Consider the following 26,601-nt stretch of genomic DNA (forward strand, 5'->3'; position numbering starts at 1 on the left):
TAGCAAATAGTCACAGACACACGGCTGTACACCAGAGGAAGGGCTGATACCAGCATTAGCATATAGTCACAGACACACGGCTATACACCGTTGGAAGGGCTGATACCAGCATTAGCATATAGTCACAGACACACGGCCGTACACCAGGGGAAAGGCTGAGTGTCTGTACACCAGGGAAGGGCTTATACCAGCATTAGCATATAGTCACAGACACACTGTATACCAGGGGAAAGGCTGATACCAGCATGAGCATATAGTCACAGACACACGGCTGTACACCAGGGGAAGGGCTGATACCAGCATTAACATATAGTCACAGACACACAACTGTACACCAGGGGAAGGTCTGTTACCAGTATTAGCATATAGTCACAGACACACAGCTGTACACCGTTGGAAGGGCTGATACCAGCATTAGCATATAGTCACAGACACACGGCCGTACACCAGGGGAAAGGCTGAGTGTCTGTACACCAGGGAAAGGGCTGATACCAGCATTAGCATATAGTCACAGACACACGGCTGTACAAAAGGGTAAGGGCTGATACCAGCATTAGGCTATAGTCACAGACACGCTGTACACCAGGGGAAGGGCTGATACCAGCATGAGCATATAGTCACAAACACATGGCTGTACACCAGGGGAAGGGCTGATACCAGCATTAACATATAGTCACAGACACACAGCTGTACACCGTTGGAAGGGCTGATACCAGCATTAGCATATAGTCACAGACACACGGCCGTACACCAGGGGAAAGGCTGAGTGTCTGTACAAATGGGAAAGGGCTGATACCAGCATTAGCATATAGTCACAGACACACGGCTGTACACCAGGGGAAGGGCTGATACCAGCATGAGCATATAGTCACAGACACGCTGTACACCAGGGGAAGGGCTGATACCAGCATTAACATATAGTCACAGACACACAACTGTACACCAGGGGAAGGTCTGTTACCAGTATTAGCATATAGTCACAGACACACAGCTGTATACCGGGTGAAGGGCTGATACCAGCATTAGCATATAGTCAAAGACACACGGCTGTACACCAGGGAAAAGGCTGATACCAGCATTACCATTTTGTCACAAACACACAGCTGTACACCAGGGAAATTGCTGATACCAGCATTAGCATATAGTCACAGACACACAGCTGTACACCGGGGGAAGGGCTGATACCAGCATTAGTATATAGTCACAGACACACGGCTGTACAACAGTGAAAGGGCTGATACCAGCATTAGGCTATAGTCACAGACACATGGCTGTACACCAGGGGAAGGTCTGTTACCAGTATTAGCATATAGTCACAGACACATGGCTGTACACCAGGGAAAAGGCTGATACCAGCATTAGCATATAGTCACATACACACAGCTGTACAACGGGGGAAGGGCTGATACCAGCATTACCATTTTGTCACAAACACACAGCTGTACACCGGGGGAAGGGCTGATACCAGCATTAGCATATAGTCACAGACACACGGCAGTACACCAGGGAAAAGGCTGATACCAGCATTACCATTTTGTCACATACACACGGCTGTACACCGGGGGAAGGGCTGATACCAGCATTAGCTTATAGTCACAGACATATGGCTGTCCACCAGGAGAAGAGCTGATACCAGTATTAGCATATAGTCACAGAAATATAGCTTTACACAAGGGAAGGGCTGATATCAGCATTAGTATATAGTCACAGACACACGGCTGTACACCAGGGGAAGGGCTGATACCAGCATTAGTATATAGTCACAGACACACGGCTGTACACCAGGGGAAGGGCTGATACCAGCATTAGCATATAATCACAGACACACGGCTGTACTCCAGGGGAAGGGCTGATACCAGCATTAACATATAGTCACAGACACACGGCTGTACACCAGGGGAAGGGCTGATACCAGCATTAGCATATAATCACAGACACACGGCTGTACTCCGGGGGAAGGGCTGATACCAGCATTAGCATATAGTCACAGACACACGGCTGTAAACCGGGGGAAGGGCTGATACCAGCATTAGCATATAGTCACAGACACACGGATGTACACCAGGGGAAGGGCTGATACCAGCATTAGCATATAGTCACAGACACACAGCTGTACACCAGGGGAAGGGCAGATACCAGCATTAGCCTATAGTCACAGACACGCTGTACACCAGGGGAAGGGCTGATACCAGCATTAGCATATAGTCACATACACACAGCTGTACACCAGGGGAAGGGCTGATACCAGCATTAGTATATAGTCACAGACACATGGCTGTACACCAGGGGAAGGGCTGATACCAGCATTAGCATATAGTCACAGACACACGGCTGTACACCGGGGGAAGGGCTGATACCAGCATTAGCATATAGTCACATACACACGGCTGTACACCAGGGGAAGGTCTGATACCGGCATTAGCATATAGTCACAGACACAAGGCTGTACACCAGGGGAAGGGCTGATACCAGCATTAACATATAGTCACAGACTCCGGGCTGTACACCGGGGGAAGGGCTGATACCAGCATTAGCATATAGTCACAGACACACGGCTGTACACCGGGGGAAGGGCTGATACCAGCATTAGCATATAGTCACAGACACACGGCTGTAAACCGGGGGAAGGGCTGATACCAGCATTAGCATATAGTCACAGACACACGGCTGTACACCGGGGGAAGGGCAGATACCAGCATTAGCATACAGTCACAGACACACGGCTGTAAACCAGGGAAAGGGCTGATACCAGCATTAGCATATAGTCACAGACACACGGATGTACACCAGGGGAAGGGCTGATACCAGCATTAGCATATAATCACAGACACACGGCTGTACACCAGGGGAAGGGCTGATATCAGCATTAGCATATAGTTACAGACATATGGCTGTACACCAGGAGAAGAGCTGGTACCAGCATTAGCATATAGTCACAGAAATATAGCCTTACAAAGGGGAAGGGTTGATATCAGCATTAGCATATAGTCACAGACACACGGCTGTACACCAGGGGAAGGGCTTATACCAGCATTAGCATATAGTCACAGACACGCTGTACACCAGGGGAAGGGCTGATACCAGCATTAGCCTATAGTCACAGACACGCTGTACACCAGGGGAAGGGCTGATACCTGCATTAGCATATAGTCACAGACACACGGCTGTACACCAGGGGAAGGGCTGATACCAGCATTAGCCTATAGTCACAGACACGCTGTACACCAGGGGAAGGGCTGATACCTGCATTAGCATATAGTCACAGACATACGGCTGTACACCAGGGGAAGGGCTGATTCCAGCATTAGCATATAGTCACAGACACACAACTGTACACCAGGGGAAGGTCTGTTACCAGTATTAGCATATAGTCACAAACACATGGCTGTACACCGGGGGAAGGGCAGATACCAGCATTAGCATACAGTCACAGACACACGGCTGTAAACCGGGGAAAGGGCTGATACCAGCATTAGCATATAGTCACAGACACACGGATGTACACCAGGGGAAGGGCTGATACCAGCATTAGCATATAATCACAGACACACGGCTGTACACCAGGGGAAGAGCTGATATCAGCATTAGCATATAGTCACAGACACACAGCTGTACACCAGGGGAAGGGCTTATACCGGCATTAGCATATAGTCACAGACACACGGCTGTACACCAGGGGGAGGGCTGATACCAGCATTACCTTATAGTCACAGACACACGGCTGTACACCAGGGGAAGGTCTGATACCAGCATTAGTATATAGTCACAGACACACGGCTGTACACGAGGGGAAGGGCTGATACCAGCATTAGCCTATAATCACAGACACGCTGTACACCAGGGGAAGGGCTGATACCAGCATTAGCATATAGTCACAGACACATGGCTGTACACCAGGGGAAGGGCTGATACCAGCATTAGCATATAGTCACAGACACACAACTGTACACCAGGGGAAGGTCTGTTACCAGTATTAGCATATAGTCACAGACACACGGATGTACACCAGGGGAAGGGCTGATACCAGCATTAGCATATAATCACAGACACACTGCTGTACACCAGGGGAAGGGCTGATATCAGCATTAGCATATAGTCAAAGACACACGGCTGTACACCAGGGGAAGGGCTGATACCAGCATTTGTCTGTGCAGTTGCTCTTAGGCCCCTGGAAGTCATTTGCAACCAGGGACTGTCTGGAGTATCCCTCCCCAGGGAGGATGGAGGGCCCGCCGGGAGATGGTGGAGGAGATCCCGGGGTCCTGGAGGTCCCTGTAGGCCCGGATCCTGGAGGTGGTGGAGGGCCTCTTTCCCAGCTTGCTGAAGGTACTGGCCGGCCAGTGGTAATGATTGTCCGGCTGGATGCGGCCACAGATGGAAGTCAAAGCCTGACTTTGGACCCCATGCTGCATGGCTCCCCCATGAGTGGCATTTTAACTCTGGGGTGTGAGTTGACGCAGTGCTCCCCTATGTGTGGCAATATAACTCTAGGGTATGAGATGGAGGAAGGCTCCCCTGGGAGTGAAGTAACCCCAGAAGGAGAGCTAATTACTTTGGGTCTACTTACCGACCGCATGGAGGAGGAGGAGATCTGCCCTGATGCTCAGGGCCTGATGGACGACTGCCGGGAACCCGATTTGGTGGTATTGGAGAGAGAAGTTGCTGCTGCCGCTGAGAAAGAGGCTTTCCTGGTGATGGATGTCCCAGCCCTGAGGAAGGAAGTGGCGCGAGCATCGACTAGGATCGGGGCAAAGAGGAAGAAGCGGCAAACAAGCAATAGCTAGGATAGGTTTGTCATCCGCAACGACCTGCTGATGCTGGCTGACAAGCTGGCTAAATATAAAAGCAGAGTTCTGTACCTGCAAAGCCTGGCGGGTCCGGTAGCGGTTGATGCTACCCCAGCGGAGTTCCTAGAGGCCGGTGTTGGAGCCTGGAGATCGGGGAATCTCGTGGTCGGCGGGTCCCCAAGATGGCGCCCTGGTGGTGGAAGGGAACGCCGATATTGGAGAAAGAGAAGGCGTGCTGATTAAAATGGAAGAGGAGGCGGGCTTTTCAGTAGCCGATGGGAGCCTGGTAGAGCCAGTTCACGGAGCTCCAAAGATGGCCGCGGGGATTTTGATACTTGCAGGTCACGATGCGGCTTACAGCGGTAAGGTGGAAGTGCCTATGGTGACTGCCGCTGGAGCTGGATGGAGGAGAGGAGGCCCGGCGTGTGGTGGAGGGGGGCGTGGTCCCGGTTACCATGGTGAGCATGGACGCTGCTCCTGGGTGATCCGATGCGCTTCCTTTGCCTGCCGGTGCTATACTGATGCCTGTGTCAGTTCTGTCAGCTGCCGGTGGAGAAAGGTTGAAAGAGACGGCTGAACTGATTAATGAGTCTATGGAGGCGGAGATGCTACTACTGGCTGAGAAGGTGGAAGCAGATGTGACTCTAGCTACATCTGTGGTGCCAGGGGCTCTGCTGCCAGTAACAGGTTCTAGCCTGGTGCAGGGACTTCCCCCACTGGACAGGTCAACTCTGACTCGGGAAGAGTCAAAAGTGGTGGACTCTCTGTATGGTGATATGGGGGGGCCTGAAAGAGTCAGAGCGGCAATTGAGTTAATAGCCGCAAATTGAACCAGGCTAGAGAGTATGGGCCAATCTGTACCAAGGTCCTATGCTAGAGTGGTGTCTGGTGGGGGAGCACCAAGGGTCCCTAGTGCTGCAACTATTGGTGACAGTGGTGGGAGTGGTACTAGTGGAGGTGCTCAAATAAGGAGGAGGAATGTAGTACAGCTGAGGTGGGTAGCTGTAGGAGATCCACCAAGCAAGGGGGAATTTTTGGAAATGATTTTTTCCTTAGGTTTCTCACCCTTGGATCTTTTTGCTTGCATCCACCTGGTACGTACCCCTGAATACGATCTGAGCTTTCAGACCTTGCGGGGGTTGCAGGCGTTTCCAACTAAATGGGAGGAGAAAAAGGAGGAGGCCCCTTTCATTAACTACAGGTCTCAGATGGTTTCTCGCCAGGATAGGGTCAAAGTCACTGTCCTGGTGAGGAATGAGAGCCTTCCAGCTCAAGATATTCTTTTTTGGCTCTCCCGATTTTGTGTAGTTCTATCCCCATGTTTAGAAAAGATCGATTACACAAAGGGGGTGTGGGGAGGTGCCTACTCAGTTTTTGTTAGATTAAACAGGGTGGGCATTGAGACCAAACACATCCCGGCTGCAGCCTACATTGGTCGCGATAAAATTCAGGCGTTCTATCCAGGACAGCCGAGAGTATGCCACAGATATGGCAGTTTCAGTCACTTTTCGAATAACTGCCCTGAAGTGAAATGTGCTCTTTGTGGTGAGCTGGGCCACCTATCAAAGGAGTGCAATGTAAAGTGGAACCTTTGTGGGTGTGTTGGTCACCCATACAGCCGCTGCCCATCTGATTCACACAATGAGGGGTCAGGTGGGGATATTGGTGAGCTGCTTGTGGTATTGCTAAAAGAAGGAGAAAGTATATTGAGTGACAATGAGGTTGAGGTGGTTAAGGGTACGAGAGGTTTGCAGGTGGTCTCTAAGGTCCAAAAAGAAGTGCCGGTGGAGAAGGGAGTGTCTTCCTTCTCAGTAGTCAAGTCATCCAGAAAGAGAAGAGCAGGGCCAAAAGAGGAGGGCATTCAACTGTCAAATAGATTCACTTTCTCATTGGCTGAAGATGAGGCAGAGGAGGAAAAAGGAGGTGAGGGATGAGGAGGTGAGAATGCAGGAGAATGGAGAGTTGGTCCAAGGGCCTAGGGCCTCTCAGAGAAAAAGGGTCATTAAGAAGACCACCTTTGGTGAGGCTGCAGAAGGGGCCAAGGCAAAAACTAGAAAGAAACAAGGGGGCAAGGTAACAGTAAAGTCCAAAAATGTGGTGTGTGGCTGTAGTTTGGAGTGGGATTTATCAAACCTTGAATTATCGGGGTTAGAGAAAGTGGGGGGAGTGGAAAAAGTGGCTTCTATAGGAGAGCCAGATGTCGTGGAGGAAACTCCCGAGCTCAATATAAGTTTGGGCTCCTTGGGGCAGATCCCTCCAAGCCTAGGTGTTCCGGTCACTTCGGTGGATCCAAAGCCACCGGATCCTGACCCTGATCCGGATCCTGTCTCTGGCCCTCTGGCTGATGGGGATATGCAGGTTGTTGAGGAAGAGAGGTCGGTGTCTGCGGTTGGGGCTGATAGGCCGGGTGAACCAACTGTGGATATTGTACCTTCTATGGAGGATGTGGTGGAGGGCGAGTGTTTGGTTGTGTCGTCGTCTGGTGAGGGTATCACTCCTGAGGTGCCCTGTAAGCAAGAAGGTTCCTCGGGGGGGGGAGTCTTCTTGCGCGACAAAGTAAAAGTGAAATGGGGCCCTATCTCTATAATCTAGAACTATGGTTTCCCACCCTATACGATGCGCCACCATTAATGTGGCTTCTGTTTTTACCGAACGAGCTCGTTTCATGGCTTTCTCTTTTTTCAACATGATTGATGTTGATATTTTGTTTTTGCAAGAGACCAGGATAGGGGACTTGTCCACACTCCGTAGGGCCAAAAGCCAGTGGAGGAGCGGGCCGTCCTACTGGTCTCTTGCGGCCAAGCCGTACGGTGGGGTGGCAGTACTTTTTACTGATATGATAACTGTACACAAGATTATAGAATTACAGGTAGGTAGGTGTATGGTTTTGGATGTTAGCCTAAGGGGGCATGATCTCAGGCTGATTAACGTCTATGGACCGCAGTCGGCCTGGGATAGGAAGTGCCTCTTTGGGCTGATAAAACCATTCCTTTTTACAGCCCGGCAAGTTGTCTTTGGTGGTGATTTCAATACCATTGTAAGGCCCAAAGACAGGGGGGGTGCAAAGTCAACCCTGGGCTATGATGCTAGGTTTTTAGTTAGTATGGTTAGAGAGGCAGGTCTGGTCGATGTGCACATTCGCCATAGTCCAGACCTCACGGGTTACACATATCATTGTGGTAGTCGTAGGTTTAGGATAGACAGGTTTTTTGTTAAGGAAAGTTCAAAAACCCTGCCTCCTGAGGTAAGGGCTGTAGAATTTTCCGACCATGTTTTCCTGAGTGTCGCGTTGAATGCTTCAGAAACTCCTCAGAGAAGGCGGGGCCTTTGGCATTTGAGCTCTGAACTTCTGAAAGAAGAGAGTGTTAGCCAGTCCTTTAGGGATTTCTTCCAACTACAGGAGACACTTCTGGAGGCTGGTTGGTCTAGGTCTGAGTGGTGGGAAGAGTGCAAAAAAAGGACTCGGAGGCTTTTCCAGAGGCTGGTAGCACACAAAAACTTGAAAAAAAGATGTGTCTACCAGAGTTTGAGAAAGAAACTTGATTTCCTGATCTCTGAGTGTGGAGATAGTGGGGATATCTCCTGGGTGAAAGCCCAGCTGAGGGAGCTCCAATATGATTGTCTGACTTCCTTGACTTTGGAGAGGGATTATGGTAAATACCACTCGCCTGATCCCTACCAGAGTTGCAGGAGGTCGGTCGATCTAAGGGAGGTGAGGGGCCTGTACGATGGGCAGGGTACTCTCTGTAAAGACAGGGATGGCATCCTGGGGGTCATCAGGTCCTATTATTCAGACCTTCTGTCTGAGCAATCACTCAATAGAGAGAGGATGGAGTCCTTTCTGAGGGAAACACAGGGGCTGGAGAAGCTTGATGCCTCCTTCGACTCCTTGGGTGATGATGTGACGGTGGAAGAAGACAAGAGGGCTATAGACGGTTTGTCTATTAAAAAATCTCCAGGACCGGATGGTTTAACATCCAAATTCTTTAAAGCTTTCAAGGACATCTTGGCTCCACGCCTTATGGAGGTTTATAATGAATGCCTGGGTGAGGGGTCACTCCCTCCCTCCATGAGGTCTTCTGCCCTCATATTGTTATCAAAAGGTAAGGACCCGTCCCGTATTGAAAACTGGTGCCCCATCACCCTTCTCAATACGGACAGAAAGATCTTGGCAAAAATACTGTTTAATCAGCTGATGGAAGTTTCCGGGCTGGTACTGTCCTCATCTCAGCATTGCACCGTGAAGGGCCGTAGAACGTTTAGTGCTGTCCTTGGTGTCCGGGAGGCTGTGGAGCGATGACGTGCTGAAAAATGGGGCAAGTACTTACTGGCATTGGACCAGTCCAAGGCTTTTGACCGGGTGAACCACAAGTACCTGTGGGCTGTTCTGGAATTGTATGGTTTTCCAGTGAGGGTGGTGGATTGGCTTCGTGTTTTGTACAATCAGGCCGAGAGCTTTCCGCTTGTCAACGGTTGGGTGGGCCCTGCTTTCATGGTTGACTCTGGTGTACATCAGGGATTCCCCCTGAGCTCGCTCTTATATGTATTTGCAATTGATCCCTTCGTAAGGAGGATTGGTTGTAGTGCATTGAGAGGGGTGCAGCTGGGCCCGGAGGCTCCATTGAGAGTAGTGGCCTAATCGGATTATGTCACTGTGGTCTTGTCCTCCGTGGCAGAGGCACAGTGCATAGAACACCTGATTTCCGACTACTCTGAAGCCTCGTGCTCCAGAGTAAACCAGGACAAATGTGAAGCTTTCTGGATGGGGGAGGAAGGTGATGAATTTCACCTTCCGGACAGCCTCCCCTGGGCCAGTCCTCAGATCAAAATTCTAGGCATCACATTCGATCATAGTGATTATGCCACTCGAAATTGGGAAAGTAGGATAGAGGAAGCCAACAGGAAAGTGCAGTCCTGGAGAACTTGGCAGTTCTCTTACAGGGAAAGGGTTCATCTGTGCAAAACCTTCCTGGTTCCTATATTTCTTTATGTCAGCTATGTGTGTTTCTTGCCACAATCTTTGTGGTCTAAAGTGTTGTCCCTGTTCTTCCTTTTATTTTGGGGGAACGTGATGAACATTGTCAAGAGGGGCATAACCTACAGACCAAGGAATGAAGGTGGATTGGGTATGGTCAATCCAGTGGTATTTTTTGCCACAACTTTTATTAAGCTAAATCTTGGAAGTCTGTTTTTGGAGACTTCTCCTTGGTGGGTGGAGAGTTTTAAGGCCTGGGTGTCTCCTTTCCTTGAACTCTGGTATGACGGCAGCAATGTTAAAGCCTTCAGAGGCAGATCTGGCATTCTTCCAATCTATGTCATTCTGTGCTTGAGAGTGACAAGGCAATGGGGAATAGTGGCGGGTGATGTCAAAACCCTTTCTAGGAGGGAGTTGGAGAGAGGCATTTTGCGGGCTCACTTCTATGCCCCGCTGTCACTAAGGGACTGCCTAGGCAAGGTTTGCTCAGATGGGATCTCTTTGATTTGTTCAGAGAGGATTCCACTGAAGTACAGGGACCTGGCCTGGCTCTCTTTTCAAGGAAGGCTCTATGTTAGAGGGCACATCAGGTGGAGAAGCGCCGATGATCGTGGCTTCCCACGGGAGGAATGTCTAGGGGAGGAGGAGACCATGGACAACTTCCTGCTTGAATGTCCTTTAAACATCGAGATTTATAAGAAGGTTTCAAACGCCTTACGCATTCCGTGCCTCTCAGGGCTCAGTTACCCTGAGTGGGTTTACAGAGCATTCAAAGGGTATGGGCGTTATGATTTGGTCACTATTTTTGTAGTCAGCTTAGTGGTTAGGTATCGCACGTGGAGCGCACGGTGCTTAGTAACAACTAGAAGCAAATTCCTTCCCTGTGAGGTGGGGGCGTGTAATATTCTTCACGAGGTTAAGACTCTGATGGTGATGGACAGGAGAAGATTGGATGCCGTTGGGTGGTCGAGGAGATGGAGGCACCTGAAGCCCCCTTAGAGGGTGGTGGATAGTCCTTTTCCAGTTCATTCTATAGGCTTGAAGCTTTCTTTTTCACTTCCGTAGTAGATTTTGGACTTTTCTGCTTTTTTGTATGGACTGATTTTCATGCGCCTAAACAGCTTCTTCACATTTTCTATGTTATGGAGTTAGTGTTGGTGATAATTAAAGTCTTTTGAAGTAGTATTTAGTGTTTATTGTGTTAGATTTGTATTGATGATGGGTGATGGCTTACACATTGTATAGTTTGGGTGGAGCGAGTGTTGTGTTATGTTTATGATGTTTATCCTTTTGGTGGCTCTTTGAGAGTATTAATACAGCCTGTATGTTTTGGTCATAAAAATCTTGTTGAGCATGTTTATATGGCAAAGTTATTGTTAAAGTGCAGTATTTTTATGTATTTATTTATACGCTGCAAGTTTTTCAATAAAAACGGATTACTAGCATTAGCATATAGTCACAGACACACGGCTATACACCAGGGGAAGGATAGTCGCAGACACAAGGCTGTACACCGGGGGAAGTGCTGATACCAGCATTAGCATATAGTCACAGACACACGGCTATACACCAGGGGAAGGGCTGATACCAGCATTAGCATATAGTCACAGACACACAGCTGTACACCAGGGGAATGGCTGATACCAGCATTAGCATATAGTCACAGACACACAGCTATACACCAGGGGAAGGGCTGATACCAGCATTAGTATATAGTCACAGACACACAGCCGTACACCAGGGGAAGGGCAGATACCAGCATTAGTATATAGTCACATACACACAGCTGTACACCAGGGGAAGGGCTGATACCAGCATTAGCATATAGTCACAGACACACAGCTGTACACCAGGGGAAGGGCAGATACCAGCATTAGCATATAGTCACATATACACAGCTATACACCAGGGGAAGGGCTGATACCAGCATTAGTATATAGTCACAGACACACAGCCGTACACCAGGGGAAGGGCAGATACCAGCATTAGTATATAGTCACATACACACAGCTGTACACCAGGGGAAGGGCTGATACCAGCATTAGCATATAGTCACAGACACACAGCTGTACACCAGGGGAATGGCTGATACCAGCATTAGCATATAGTCACAGACACACAGCTATACACCAGGGGAAGGGCTGATACCAGCATTAGTATATAGTCACAGACACACAGCCGTACACCAGGGGAAGGGCAGATACCAGCATTAGTATATAGTCACATACACACAGCTGTACACCAGGGGAAGGGCTGATACCAGCATTAGCATATAGTCACAGACACACAGCTGTACACCAGGGGAAGGGCAGATACCAGCATTAGCATATAGTCACATATACACAGCTGTACACCAGGGGAAGGGCAGATACCAGCATTAGCATATAGTCACATATACACAGCTGTACACCAGGGGAAGGGCTGATACCAGCATTAGCATATAGTCACAGACACACAGCTGTACACCAGGGGAAGGGCTGATACCAGCATTAGTATATAGTCACAGACACACGGCTGTACACCAGGGGAAGGGCTGATACCAGCATTAGTATATAGGGGCCCATTTATCAAAGTGCATTTGAGGTAAATTCCCCGAAAACACCTGTTTTCGGGGGTTTACCTCAAATACTTAGTATCCCCCGAATGGCTGTACACCAGGGGAAGGACTGATACCAGCATTAGCATATAGTCACAGACACACAGCTATACACCAGGGGAAGGATAGTCGCAGACACAAGGCTGTACACCGGGGGAAGTGCTGATACCAGCATTAGCATATAGTCACATACACACGGCTGTACACCAGGGGAAGTGCTGATACCTGCATTAGCACATAATCACAGACACACGGTTGTACACCAGGGGAAGGGATGATACCAGCATTACTATATAGTCACAGACTCATGGTTGTACACCAGGGGAAGGGCTGATACAAGCATTAGCATATAGTTATAGACTCACGGTTGTACACCAGGGGAAGGGCTGATACCAGCATTAGCATATAGTCACAGACACGGCTGTACAGCAGGGAAAGGGCTGATACCAGCATTAGTATATAGTCACAGATACACGGTTGTACACCAGGGTAAGGGCTGATACAAGCATTAGTATATAGTCATAGAAACATGGCTGTACACCAGGGGAAGGGCTGATACCAGCATTAGCATATAGTCACATACACACGGCTGTACACCAGGGGAATGGCTGATACCAGCATTAGCATATATTCACATACTCATGGCTATACACCGAGGGAAAGGCCGAAACTAGCATTAGCATATAATCACAGACACACCGTTGTACACTGGGGGACGGGCGATTCCAGCATTAACATGTAGTCACAGACACATGGCTTTACTCCAGGGTAAGGGCTGATACTAGCATTAGCGTATTATTGCAAACAAGACTAAGGCAAAAATTTCTAAAGCATTCTCAGCAGTGAGCATCTCAGAATCAGGCCTTGTATGTCTTGTAGCCACAGAATAATGATATGGTGTGTTAGTGTGATTCTTAGGATCTGTGGTTAGCAAATTATCTTGGCGGCAGTTTCCAGTAATAGTTACTACTGCTACACTGCATCAGATCTTGTCCTTGTTCTGGCTGTTGCAGGCAGCTCATAGCCTGTCATTCCTACCGATCTATGTGCAGTTCTTAGGTGCACACTAGTTAATCATCTGTCTGTGTGCACAATCAGCTTCACACTAGTTAATTGTCATGACTGTGTGTACAGGCCAGATGCACACTAGTCTGTTATTAGGGAGGCTTGCAGGGCTTTGCTCTGATTGGACCCTGCAACTGTTAAGTTACAGCCAGCCCTTCACTCCATACCGGTTATACTGCCTGACTTCCAGAGTATGTGGTCATGTTCTCAATAACCTGAGTTTTAGCTGGTTTACTTAGTACTGCTGTTCCAGTTCTCAGTGCCTGTTTGTCTAATCTGGATCTGCCTGTGTGTCATCCAGCCTGTATTTCTGACATATCTGAGTGCACTTGTCTGCCATCTGGTTGCTGCATCACAGCCTATATATACATTGAACTATCAAGCCTTGTGTCTTTATGTCCACCAGAGTCAAGTTTACAGTGTTTTCATCTGCACTGCATCCAGTTACTGTTTCTGCTGCATCTAAAGTTCATCTGTTTACTGTTCTGTCTCATTCGCATCATCTAGTTCCAGTCACATTTCGGCCCTCAAGGCTGCTCCATTCTGTCTCAGTCACTGAACCTAGTTGCAGTAATCATGGCCATCAAGACCATTCCATCCTGTTTCAAATTGCACATTAGCCCTAAAGGCTACATCACTAAGTTCCTGTCATCACGGCCCTCAAGGCCACTCCCATCCTGTTTCACGTCGCACATTGGCCCTCAAGGCCCCTCAAGTCCAGTCTCAAGTTGCACTTCAGCCCTCAAGGCTGCATCATCTAGTTCTTGTCTCACCACGGCCCTGCCGGCCATTCCATCTTGTCTCATGTCCCACCCCAGCCCTCTAGTCCTGTTTTGCCTGTTTTGTCCATGTCAGACCAGTCGTGGCTGTTTTGTCCTTATCAGTCTAGTCTTGTCTGAAATCCTGCATATTATTGTCCTGGTCGCTCCTGCCTTGCAGCTCATACCCTGTGTCTAGTCAGTCCCTGTCTAGCATCCTAGCTGCATTGTAGTCCCTAGACATTCTCATACCATAGTGACCTGCCGCTGCTTGTGTTGTGTCATCTTTCTGCAGCCTCACTCCAACTAGCTCCAGTGGTGAAAGGACTTCCGCACCTCTACCCAGTCTTGTCCATTGTCAGCAGTCCTGCGATCTCATCATCGAGTGAAAATCATAATAGTAATATGTTAAATTAAGTTTTAATAATAAGTGGGGCATTTTGTTACTTGTAGTTCTGCTACCAATTGATAGTAACTGACTACCTACTATATGTATTTCAGTGGACACAGCTAATATTTCCTTATTAGATATGGGTCATACAGTATCATTCACATATTTATATACATTCTTATTTATGAAACAAATGTATAATACTCATTGTAGATTGTTGCATATCGTAGGTTGTATTCATAAAGCTGAGAAGCCAAGAAGACTTACGGCAGAATGTGCTAGTTCTCCATGGCTGTATGGTGACACCGGCTGCTTGGCATGCAGTAACGTAGCTGTGAATGCTATTGCAGAGGATGCTTCCATCCCCAGCACACAGGTCAAAGACACAGTTGTTGAAGTAAGTATCAGGGATTATAGTGGCATAGCAAGCACTCAGGGGACCTCCAGCCTTCTTTAGGAATCCACAGTAGTTGTCAGTCTTAAAGAGTTCTAGTTGTTGGACGTCACATGGTGGACAGGCATTACCACTGCCACCACACCCATCATCACATGTTACACCAGGGATGGAAACCTTCCAGGAGGCTCCAAATGTGGTAGCATCTGTAGTCAGCTTCTTGTCAGGGAGCTGGAAGTCATCATTTCTGTTGCCATTGTAATTGCCACACAGGCCACCCAACTGCTCCTTGTAGTTTCCTGGAACTGTCACTATCACATGGAAGAATAGGTCATGATTAACCTGAACACCAAAGTCGGTGTCAATAATGACCCTGATGCCATGCTGGTAAGCTCTGATCTTGCCATCTTCCAAGATAACTGGGAGATTACTGTACACTCCATTAATCTGTGTATGAAACATCGTAAATAGATATTTTACCATACTGTATGATGTTTTAATTTGACGGTTTTCAAAATGAATCTGTGCATTTCCAGTATATACCTTTCTAAACCAAGGCAACATTTTTATTAGTGGTTTTAAATTAAAGATTTAGATCAACATCCTGCTGTACATCTTTTAGCACCAACCAGATTGGTAACAGAGTAGAAATTGTAAGTTTTAAGAAATTTGACCCAAGGGACCATCCAGCAACCTCTATTAAAATTGCATTATTTTAAAGTCTTATTCCTCTTTGTGACTTTAATATCAAGCAAGAAACCTTAACTAAAGACAATTCTCACCAGCCTTTAGCACTCTAAGTGTGAAAGTAAATGAGTATTTCATGAAATCTGTCAAATTTGGTGAATGCAAACCCATGACTATTTAGTTGCTCTACATAACTGCTCTACAGACATTCCATGCCTTGCAAACCCACAAAGTCCCAACTGAGTAAGTGCAGTTTGCAGAGATCTTAGCTGGAATAGGTCTTTAAGCTTCCAGATATGGCTGCTCAATTGTGGCCCTAATCCAATTGGCTAGTGTCTATTTGGATGCTGGTCAATCACTTTTTTAGGGTTGCAAAGTGCTCCATGGAATGCCTTACCATGCAAAATAAAACTTACCTCTAGACTACAATCCTTAAAGCATTCCCTAAAAACTCACCTCTTCAAGAAGGCTTATCAGATTCCAAAACTGCCTTTGTAACCTTCATAGCTTCCATGTCTAATTACATCCCATTTCACAGTCCACATATAACCTCACACATTGTCTTTCTTTCACATCCTCCTGACATTTGGCCAACATTCCTGTGTGACAGGATCATGCAGACCACCAACAAACTCAGCATTCTTGCTGGACCAAATTGCAATATATAGCAACTATTCTTGTGTATCAATTCCGATTTCCCTATAGATTGTAAGCATGTGAGCAGGGCCTTCCTACCTATGTACTGTATATATCTGTTATTACCCAGTTTTGTTCTATAAATGTTTCCAAATGTAAAGCCCAATGGAATATGATGCGCTATATAAGAAACTATTAATAAAACAAAAAATAAGTGAACTATTAATTTTTCATACATGGGTTGTTCTTTCCAGATAATTTGACTAAAGTCAGTTTTACAATTTTTTGATAAAGATGACATGATGAAATCACTTTAGGTTGAAAAGAAGGTGGTGTACGTAAAACATTGCCCTACTGTATCTTCATGAATCACTAAAAACCAAGGTCTACAAAATACTGCTCCAGATTCAGAAACTCTTGTAGCTGATATAGCTAAAATAAACATAACTTGGAAGCTACCACTTCAAGTACACCTCCTGTAAAGGTTCAAAGGGAGGTGACTGTAGTGCTAACATCACCAGATTAAGATTCAAAGGCTTAATGGGGTGACTGTATGGTGACTGTAAATGTATCACACCCTGCAAGATGGTCTTCACTTCTGAGAGCAGAGGCCTTTTTAGAAAATAAATTGACAAAGCTGATAAATGTACTTTAAGGGAACCTAAATGAAGAACCAACTCAAGGCCTGTCTGAAGAGAAAGAATCCTCATAAAGGAAAAAAGGGAAATAACAAACTTTATTACTATGTGCTATATTTCTACTAAGCCATTACGGTTTGAAGTTACTTTATTTCTTGCTTTAATCATAGTGTAAACTACTGAATCTGTAAAACCCTCTAATTCTTGGCTTCAAGAGCCATGTCATTAAATTTAACTGATGGATATTCTGCCACAATAAGACTTTAAAATGGGATGTGGTTAAGTGACCGGCAGCCTTGCGGCTAGGGATTTATGACAGACGTCGAGATGCTGACGCCATAATCCAGGACAAAGCGGGACTGAATGAGGTAAGTCCAGTCACCCATCCTCTTAGCTGTGTGTGGGGGGGGGTTAGGCTAGGTGGCTCCTGGGGATATTTAGGATTAGGCACCTATGGGGAAGGTTAGGTTTAGTATAGGGGAAGGGGAGGTTATGGTTTGGCACCCAAAGGGGGAGGTTAGGTTTAGGGAGTGGGGAGGGGGGTTAGGTTTAGGCACCCCTGGGAGGAGGTTAAAGTTAGGCACCCCTAAAGGAGGGTTAGGGATGGGGGTGGGGTAGCGTTACTTACCTCTGATATCGGAATTTACTCCTTTCGGACTCACGTTGTTGGGATTTGAACTGCCGGATTTACAATCCCATTCCCTTAAAACAACAGGTTCTGTCAAATTGGAAGTCTGATTCCTGGACCCATTGTAATGTTTTGTACTGTAAGTTTGAACTTAAAACTATCCTTGGCAAGTTTGGTGCCATTTTGTTTCTGAATAAAAATTACACTAGATCCATCTCTGGTTGCCCCCAGCTCTTTATCAGACTCTGGAAGACTTCAGGATGCAGGTATCATTTTCTTCCCTGGAAGAATGGAGTGGCGGTTCAAGTCCACCTTACAATTCTCTATTTCTGGAATAAAGATTATGTATGTTGCTGGAACATGAATTTCTGCCCATGATAAGATCTGTAAAGATTTTCTCATAGCCAGGGAACATTTTGTCCCTTCCTGATAGTTTATCCATGCAACTGTAGTAGTGTTGTTCAAATGGATTCATATAGGTTTTACCTCAATAAGAAATTGTGCTTACTTCACTGTGTTTAGAACCACTCACATTGGTCCAAAGGGAAACAAGACCTCCCTTACAAGTTCTACTTGAAGACCATCTTTTAAATCTGCTGTGAAAAGCAAATATTCTACATAGAGAACAATGCTTATTCCCATAGAGCCTTGAAGGCCTGCCATGACATTTGCAGAAATTAGAGGAGCTATGGCTAAACCAAATGGAAGAGCCCTGCATTGATAGAGTCTTCCCTCATGTGTTAATATTAAGACATTGATACCCTTCCCCAATGGGCATGTGGAGGTAGGCATAAAGGATGCCTATACATTCCTGAATCCTGTTTACCTACAATTTCATCCTGAACTTGTCTACTTCACCTTTAGCACCTGGTATTTCTAGGTGGTCTCCCATCCAAGTACTATCCAGGCCCAACACTGCATAGCTACAGTATCAAAATGAGGTGAGACTGGGCATGTCCAGTGTGGCAAGTTGTTGCTTGAAGACCTGTATGTAAAACTTTTATATATAGGATGGTTATTTGACTTATCTTGTTATTGGACCAAATGATTTGAATATCGTCCCATTGTTTTTAACTTTCTGCTACTGGGACAACCATTCTCATGTACAGAAGTGCAGTAATTAATGATCTAAGACCCAACACTTTTGCCTGTCACTTGGTAACCTTGGTGAAAGAATCTTCTTGGTGGAGGACCAGAAAGACTGATGATGTAGGCTCTTTCCACTTTTCCCTTCTGAAGAGGACCTTTTCCACTGGTCCCTGAACAAAATATGATGGGCTCCCACCACAGACACCTCTGGTGTATGCCTCTCATCTTGCCAATTTATCTTTAAGCCTAGGGATTTCATGCTTCTATGGCTGTTTCCTGCTTATCCTAGATTGTCTTCTCTATGTGCACAAAGAACCTCAGAACGAGGATGACTGTCCCTTAGCCCAAAGGAAGAGAGCCTACTGTCTTTTAAGAAATTGCTTTTAAGTAAAAACTAACTTTTACCTCTCGTGGCCTCAGAGATACACTCATCTTGTTCTGAGCTAAACAAAAGCTTTCCTTTAAAATTTAATCCCTCCAACAATCTCTTAGAAAAGCAAATTCCATAACTTTTCCATAAAATGTGTGTCACCTCAACTGTTTGCCCAGAAATCTTAGACATCAAAATAATTTAAAACTGCTTCACCCAAATAATCTGTTCCACTTTTAATCTGTTCTGCAATTAATTATAGCTAAGACTTATATGTATAATTGGAAACCTATCAAAATTAAGGCCAATTTTCCTTAGCAACCCAAACTACAGCAATTCTGAGCTTTAAAGCTGCTCCTGCAGCAATTATCAGATTTCAAAATACTCACATTTCCGGTCAGAGACTTCTTTTAAGGAAGCACCATCCCAAAGTCATAAAACCGTGACCTTAGTTAAACAAGCTACAGAAACATCCACACATGCTGATTGTTCTCCAAGTTATTCAGCCAATAGGAATAGAATACCTTAAAGGAAATCTGTGTACAAGCTAAAATTATTTATCGGGATTTAACCATGGTCCTGACACCAAGGGCCAAATGTCATAGGGTGAGAGTTTAGAAAATGTGAGAGTTTTATTACACTTTTTAAACTCGGCCATTGTAATAGAGTCCAGGAACATACAAACTCGCATGTTTTTCAGACCAAAAACTCATGATTTAAAATCTCATCCAGATGTTTTCCCATTTTGAAGATACACAGCAGCTCTGATCTGCATGACCATGGGTTGTTTGCCTTAAAGTTGAGGAGGAGAGAAAATTGGGTGCAAATATCTTTCCTAGCTAACGTACTAGCACTTAATTTTAAACAGGAAACGGTTGGAAGTGAGGATCTTACATACTAAAAAGTTATCCTGCTTAGTGGTAACTCCTCTCATCACATGGTCGCGTAGTGTCTACCAGATAGAGGAAGGAGACAAATAACTATGTATGCCCATTTTGACTGGATTTTATTTCCCATACAAAAAAAGAGAGTAAGTAGCTAAGAAGAGTGTCGTATAGTAGATTACATTTTATAGGCTGTGGTTGAAAAATGACAGTTAGGAGCTGATTGGTAAATACTTTTTCTCTTACAATATTATCTCATCAAGCTTTGATACATAGGCCCCACAGTGTTTGTTTTTTGGATGTGGTGATATCCAAATGGAATTGGGAACTCCTATTTTTGCTGCTGTGCAAAACTGATTGAAATTCACTGAATTGTGTCTTTTCGCACAAAATATAGCTGGCCAGGAAGCAGTTGCCTTTTGATAGCTTCTCATAATTTTTTTTTTTAGCATTAAAAATCTAAGCAGTCTAAAAGTAATTCCTTAATACGTTTGGCTGCTCTGGGCTTTCTTGCATCTGTACTGAGCTACTTACTCTCTTTTTTTGTATGGCAAATAAAATACAGTCAAAATGGGCATACATAGTTATTTGTCTCCTTCCTCTATCTGGTAGACACTACGCGACCATGTGATGAGAGGAGTTAGCACTAAGCTGGTTAACTTTTTAGTATATAAGATCCTCACCTCCAACTGTTTCCTGTTTAAATTAAGTGCTAGTACGTTAGCTAGGAAATATATTAGCACCCAATTTTCTCTCCTCCCCCTCTCCTCCTCAACTTTAAGGCAAACAACCCATGGTCATGCAGATCAGAGCTGCTATGTATCTTCAAAATGGGAAAACATCGGGATGAGAGTTTTTTGGTCTGAAAATCATGTGAGTTTGTATGTTCTTGGAGTTTATTACATTGGCCGAGTTTAAAAAGTGTAAGAAATCTCACATTTTCCAAACTCTCACCCTATGACATTTTGCACTTGGTGTCTGGACCATGGTTAAATCCTGTTAAATAATTGTAGCTTGCACACAGACTTCCTTTAATGTACAGATGTGCCCAACATGTTGGAATCTCCATATGCTATGTAGCATGCCATGCATGGCACGCCACACACCATGCCATGAGTCGCGCCACACAGAAAGTTTCATAATGTAGCGTAGCGTAGCACTGGAAAAAAGTCATAATGTGTAATACAATTTTGTCCACCAAGTGTCACTTATCCTAAACTACACAGCGCATGTGTCTGATTTCCAATGCATGCTCTGTATCACCGCCCAATGATTGGCTTACATAAGTGGTGATTCGATACACTATACAGTAGTATGCTGGTTTAACACATGGGATCATGGGATGATATGCTGATACCTTTTGTTTGGACTAGTGGAAAATTTCCTGTGGTATTTATACATTGACATAGTTTCCAGATGTCACACGTCTCATGAGGAAGAGATCGTACACCATCGAATCCACATATTACCAGAGAGGAGCTCACAGGAAGACCAACAATATTAAGCGATGTATATACAACAGTGTATTCTCTAGCATTTGTATTCTAGCATGTATGTGCCATTCCTTTTTCAACTGTGTATACATATTGTGTGCAAAATCTATGAATGAGAGAGAGTATATGTTTTAGAATATGGGTTCTTAGCAAAGAACACATTGGATTTCTAGATAGCATTTCTGTAATATTTGAATAGCATTACTGGTTAAAGGAGTTTTTTTTTAAAATGGACATGAGTACTTCAGAACTGGCCGATAATGTTACTGAATAAAACATTAATAGTGTAATACCTTAATCCGACCTTGGACATTAGACTGAAGAGTCAGGTTGTATCCGTAGACATCAAAAGACACCAGTTTAGTGACAGAAACCTTTCCATTACCCCATTTTTCATTTTCCACATTGATGGCAAAGGGCACCAAGTTTTCTTTGCTTGTGATAGTCTTGGCTAGTGTGTAAGTGCAGGTACCTTGAAAATCAAAGGCCAGTCCATCAAATGACATGTAGTGAGGATCACCTGCTGCAGAACACTGAGCAGAATCTACAGGTTGACATTTCTGGACTCCATTAATTACTTTACACACTTCATTGGGTCCACATGAGAAAGCCTTACACTCCACTACTCCACTAGCGGTGCATACACACTGCTGGTTGCACAACTCATTGGGGAAAAATATTTCACCTAACTTGTAATATTTATTGTTGTAGCTGCAGCCACACATGGAAATGGGGACACAGTCTCCCCCACTAAGGATAAATCCATTATCACATTTGCATCCCTCGGAACATGTAGGGTTACATCCAAGGGGAGGTGAAAGTGATAGACATGTTGGGGCACAGCCAGATGCACAGATTTCATAGTGACTCTTCTTTGGACACACTTGACCTGTAAGTAAAAAACCAAAAGCTTAACATCCCATAGTTATCATAAAGCCATGTTATAATCATTTTCTTATCAGTTAATCCAACATTGTCATTGAACATTGATAAAAAGCAATAGAAAGTCCATGAAACATTGCTAGTTATACTTACTGCAGAACTTGTTGGTTCTCCACAGGTATATGGTGACCCCAGCCTCTTGGCATAAGACTGCATAGCTGGCTGTTATTTTGCATATAACATCTTGTCTGCCTTCATATAAGCAAGCATCATACACACAGCTCTTGAAGTGACCTTGTGGGTCTATCTTGGCGTGGCACTCCCGGAAAGGACCATTCTTGTCTGTAATTATTCCACATCCCTGCTTGTTGTTAGTATGTTGAAGTTCCAGTTCTGCCAATTTGGGGCACTGTGCTTTGTCATCTTCATAGCAACCAAACACATTTTGCACCTTCCAGCTGTTGCCAAAGACTGTTGGATTGGTGGTTAGCTGGTTGTTTTTCATTAGGAAATCATTGTTCTTGTCCCCATCAAAGTTACCGCAAAGACCACACACTGCTCCAGCATAGCTCCCAGGAACTGTGACAGCAAGATTACTATCCCAATTGTAAGACACACGTAAACCAAAGTTGGTCTGGACTATAGCAGCATCACCCTGCTTGTAGATGGACAGCTTGCCATTACCAACTATGAAGGGGAGGTTTGTTAATATACCATTCAGCTGTGTGGGGAAAAACAAAAATGCACATAAACTAAAACAGAAACTAATGATTAACCCATGTGTGTAGCTCATTTAACACAATTGTGTGTAATAGATGTATGCCAAATTGTCTGCTTTGCATAGTTGCATGTGAATAATGTTGGTAAACTCACCAAAATCTTATTCTTGAACTGCCTTCTGATGACAATATCAAAGCTATAGAGCTTGACTTGGACTGCGGAGACATAAGACACAACTTTGCTTCCTCTGTTCTCATTCTCAGTATAGACCTGAAAGTCCACCAGAATTTCTGACATTATGCAGAGTCCAGCAAGCTGATAGATGCATGTACCCTGGAAGTCATATCTCACACCATCAAAAGTGACATAGTGGGGATCTCCTGAGGCTGAGCACGTGCCATAAGATATGGGATAACAGTCTTGGATGCCATTTATCACTGAACATTTCTCCGACGACTTACACTGGGTGGATTTGCATTCAACGTTCCTGGTGGCAGGATTGCAAGTGCACTGCTTCTCACACTTACTATCACCCCAGAACTTCTCATTGGCTGCGTACAGCTTCCCTTGATAGACACATCCACAATTGGCCTTGGGTATACATTTTCCTTCATCTAGCACGTATCCATCCTTACACTGACAGGTCTCCACGCATGACTCAGAGCACACAGATGGTTTAGCATCATCGTTACAGGTAAGTGGACATGCTGGGGCACATAGATTGTACTGGCTGTTCTCAGGGCATTGCATTGCTGTAAGAGAAAAAAAAACACATCCAATATTTATTCTACTTATCAGCAATCTACATGAATCAGTTACGTTTACGGATAATTTGAGCCTTCTAGTGTAAGACAAGAGCTAATAAAATTACTTGTACATTTATACCTTATGCACACAAGGGTAAAAAACAAAAAGCTCTTGGTAATTAACTGGAATTTTCATGATTTCTAGGACTTATGAAACATGTATTGCTCAGATTGGACTGATAGATTGCTGGGATCAGTTTGCTACCCTAACTTTATCCATCAAGGAACATTAAAGGAAATTATGGCTTTTCAAGGACAGTATTTGGTTGAGGTCAATAGGACCTGTTAGTTTGTGGTGAGATGTTGCATCTTATACTTACGACATCCAGAGACTTGTCTCCATTCTCCAATCTGAACCTTGCTTCTCTGGCAGGTGTCAGCATAGGTTTTTAAACTCTGGCACAAAATCTGCTTGGAACCCGCATTCATGCATAGATCATAGACACAGTTATCCAGGTAAGGTTTTGGATCTATGACAGAATGACACTGTCGAAAGAGACCATCAAGCACCTTAGATAGAAGGCCACAACTTTGTTCACTTGTGTATATTTGTTGGGTTTCAAGAGGGCAGGACTTGCATTCTCCATTACAGTTGTGCCAGCAGAACTGGTCACCATCTTCCACTTTCCAGCTTTTGCCAAAATCCTCCAAATTAGGAGCCTGAGTGCCATCTGGTTTTGTCATGTCATCTGAAGGGTTACCATTGTAGTTCCCACACAGGCCACAAACACTGCCAAAGAAGCTACTGGAGATGTATATTTTTAGTACAGAGTTCCAGTCATAATAAACCTTCAAGGAAAAGTCAGTTTCAAAAACAACAAAGCCACCAGATTGATAGAGTCGGACCTTTCCATCACTCAGACTTAAGGGGAGATGTTGACGTTGGTTGTTCAGCTATAAAGTAAATAAAGATGGGGAAATATATTGAAATTCTTAGCAAGTGCAATAACTGGGTTGTTCAAGCTGTATGTAATCAGTTAGATCCCTCCTACACCATCACAAGCATTGCTACTTACCCTCACAAATCCATACTCATAGCTCACTACAGAGAAAGTGTTCTCATATACTTGTATTGTAATGTAGCCAACAGAAGAAACAAGGGTACTGCCTCGATTTTCATTCTTTGCTTCTATAGTGAAAGTCGGAAGGCTCTTGTCACAACCACAAGACTTGGCAATGGTATAACTGCAGGTGCCTTGGAAATCATAGTAGCGACCATCAAAAGTGCGGTAATGGGGATCACCAACAGCATAACAATAGGCCTCCGAGTCTGGAACACATGTTGGTTTCCCACTGGACATAGTGCATGTCTCTCTATCTCTGCATTTTATGGTGCTGCAAGATGGACCAGAGTTATCTGAAACAAATGAATTATTTTATTTATTATCAGGTACTTCTATAGCGCCAGCATATTCTGTTTAACAATTGGGAACAAACAGTAATATAACACGACTGTAATAACAGACAGAGATAAGAGGACCCTGCTCATAAGCTTACATTTTATAGGTAAATAAGTATTATTAAACAAGGTTAGATGCAACCAATTGCATATTTGCCCAGCCATATTGCAGAGGTACTTGGCGGGTGTTATGACCCAGTTGCACGAATGTTGGCCTAGGGTCAGCAGGAAATGAAAGTGTAGAAATATTGTAAAGTATTGTATGGACTGTAATTTAATAGAATAGCCTACAAAGGTTATGTGGGTGGTTCTGGAATATAAGCTTGTCTGAAGAGGTCAGTTTTAAGGAAACTATTGAAGTTCAGTGCAATTAAATTTCAAAATGCGTATAGAAAGATTAATGTTAATAGTCTTTTTTGAAGAATATGTGGTTCCGGCATTTTAGGTGCTGGAATCTGATAAATATGCCTTTTTAAGGGTTACATTCACCATGCCCTAGTCTAAACTGTCCCTGAGTTCCTACCTTTTGAATGTATATATTTTTTCTCTCGGTTGATTTCCTGAGCACCAGTTTGGCCACTTCCAGTATCAGCGTTTCTGAGCTTACGGTAAGTTCCAGTTGAACAATGGGACTGAGATGTTGCAAACAAGTAAGCATTTATTCCAGACTTGAAAAGGCAGAGCCAGTATTATGGCTTCTTACACAAGGCAAATAGTTCAGGAACAATATTTCAGCTTACATGAGACAGCAGTTCAAACGAGTAGAGTATTCACAGCACAGTCATGGTTCAGGTTGTCAGAAATAGAGAGGGCTGCCAAAGGCACAACCTCTCCCTCACATTCCCCCTGACTAACTCATCTAACCAGGTTTTCATACCTTAGCTGGTCTTAATTAAGGAAAGGGTGTGGTTCCACCTTGGATACAGGAGGTTAACCCTGTCCTCAGAATGTGGGAGAGACCCTCCATGGCGGGAGACCGACTGTCCATCCTTGTTTGGGACAAAAAAGTCACATTCATATGTAAACGTCCCAGTCTGTGCCAGAATTAAAAAGAAAAAGGTTGCAGAGCCAGGTATCACTGTGTCAGTCTTTCATTAGAATGATTAATGGACTGCAACCATTTCAACAGCGCATGATCAGTAACCACATTAAATCTGGACCCACAAAGATAATATTTTGATGACTCAAGAGCCAATTTTATAGCTAAACATTATTTTTCAATTACAGAATACTGTTTTGGGAACAACTTTCTACTAAGATATAGAATAGGGCGTTCAATGACCTCAAACTCCTGACACAAAACTGCCCCCAAGCCCACATCTGGGGCATCTGTTTGTATAAGAAAAGGCTTGGTAAAGTCTGGGGACTTTAAAACCGTGCCTTTACACAAAAGTTGTGGTGAA

General features: G+C 44.8%; 1 pseudogene; it reads right to left on the reverse strand.

Annotated features, from left to right (window-relative positions):
- Positions 1–25,856, reverse strand: part of LOC148453844 (IgGFc-binding protein-like) — a 270,224-nt pseudogene extending 244,368 nt beyond the window's left edge.
- Positions 25,857–26,601: the final 745 nt, after the last annotated feature.

The sequence above is a fragment of the Taudactylus pleione genome, unplaced genomic scaffold (genome assembly GCF_031769625.1).
Source record: "Taudactylus pleione unplaced genomic scaffold, aTauple2 ptg001080l, whole genome shotgun sequence".
NCBI classification, from domain to species: Eukaryota; Metazoa; Chordata; class Amphibia; order Anura; family Myobatrachidae; genus Taudactylus; species Taudactylus pleione.